Source organism: Streptopelia decaocto, assembly GCF_964273445.1.
Source record: "Streptopelia decaocto genome assembly, chromosome: 1".
In the NCBI taxonomy this organism is placed as follows: domain Eukaryota; kingdom Metazoa; phylum Chordata; class Aves; order Columbiformes; family Columbidae; genus Streptopelia; species Streptopelia decaocto.
Window position 1 is genome coordinate 83,707,052 of NC_138663.1, and position 1,569 is coordinate 83,708,620.

A 1,569-nucleotide genomic window follows, 5' to 3' on the forward strand; every position below is an offset into this window, starting at 1 on the left:
TCTGCCACTGCACAAACCTTCTAGCTTTTCTGTTTTTCTCTCCTTATGCTTCCCATGGCTTCTCCTAATACATCCTGCAGTAGAACTCAGGCAGCTTTGGAGTACAAGATGCAACTGAACGTGCTGTGACAGCTGTGTCCTTCTTGCAAGCTCCTGTGCCATCAGCTCTTCTTCAAAGCAGTTTTCACATAGTAAAGCAGTGCATTGAGACTCTAGCCTTTTAGCTCACTTCAGCAGTACTGCCTTGTCAATTGCTCTTGGTAAAGGTCTCTAAATGCAACTGTTGGCCAAAGGAACTGTTAAATATATCCCAGCCCTCCCTTTGCTTTCAGCTCAAGCTTGCATGATGGTCATCTCTCTCAGGTACCTAATCTGCCTTGTTGCATGCTCTACCTCCTCCTGTGCAAATCTGCTACTAGAGGAGTACAGTTTTGCACATGTAGGTGTACGTGCACACACAGAACAAAGGTGAAGTAATTTTCCCCAGATGCTCTTAAATGTGATTTTCCTGGTTTGGAAGAAAAACAGTAAACTTGAATAATCAATCAGACAGTCCTAGTCTCTTGACTTTTAATAAGATGTCAGGCACAGTCTGAGCCTCTCAGAAGCTAACCACTCAGCAGGAAATTTCAAGTATTTTCTCTTTGCTTCTCATCTTTATGTTGTGGCTGTCTGTTGGCAGGAGTGACAGAGAACTGACAGACAGAGACTGCAGAAGGTGGGTCTGTACCTGTTCCTGTGAAGACAACAAAGAACAAAAAAAAAATCTGTGTTCCTGAAGTATTAAAACTAACCACTGGGAGCTCAGGGCTTTTTTGCATCTCATGACCAAATGGGACTGACAAATCATCAAGGACAGGGCTCTCTCTGACTCTGCCTGTACAAAGCCTACAGCAGAACCTCCACCAATGGTATGGGGCTTGTGGCAGGCATTCCAGGTTAGGGCTGTGTACCTCCCACAGGTGATTCATGAAGCAGGTGTTTTTCTCCATCTTGTGGGCTGTGGGCAAGAAAGCATGCCAATGCAAGCAAAGTTTAGAACAGGAGCAGGCATTGGTCAAGTTCAAGCTTTGCCTTTGCCCAGCCTGGAAAGAAGGAGTGGCAGACACCCATTCCTTCACATGAATCAGAAGCTAGGCTGAGTCTGTGAAATGCTTGGCACTGAAAAGGAGTCATGCCGTGCAGTAAGGGTGATCGTGGTGTCTTGTGTGCACAGGGCTGGAGGGCTGTGGAACTGCAGGGAAAGTGACGGGCAAAGGAACTGTATTGACTTGAGGAAAGTATATTTGATGCAAAATGACAGGACTGACGGTAGGACTTAAGAGAGGCAGCCCTTGTTTTCTGTAACATACCTTCAACTCTGTCATGAGCTGGGCACCTCAAACCTTCCACTTCCATTATCCCTTTCCCTCAGTTTAACCACTGGGATATAGGAACTCACTGTTACTTAGCATTGCCTATCACTTGCAGTCTGGCAAGTTTCTTGACCAAGGGCCCTTGCATGCATCTCCCTCTCCATACTCTCCAGGACCATGCCTATGATGAGAAAAGAGGTGTTGGGCCCTCACC

At 46.3% G+C, this 1,569-nt stretch overlaps 1 protein-coding gene across 1 annotated transcript in view; it reads left to right on the forward strand.

Moving 5' to 3' along the window:
* The window catches only part of LOC309450135 (alpha-2-macroglobulin-like protein 1), a gene marked incomplete at its 5' end in the record, with an annotated part of 28,688 nt that overhangs the window by 24,557 nt on the left and 2,562 nt on the right, over window positions 1-1,569 (forward strand). The gene's annotated exons all lie outside the window — the stretch shown is intronic.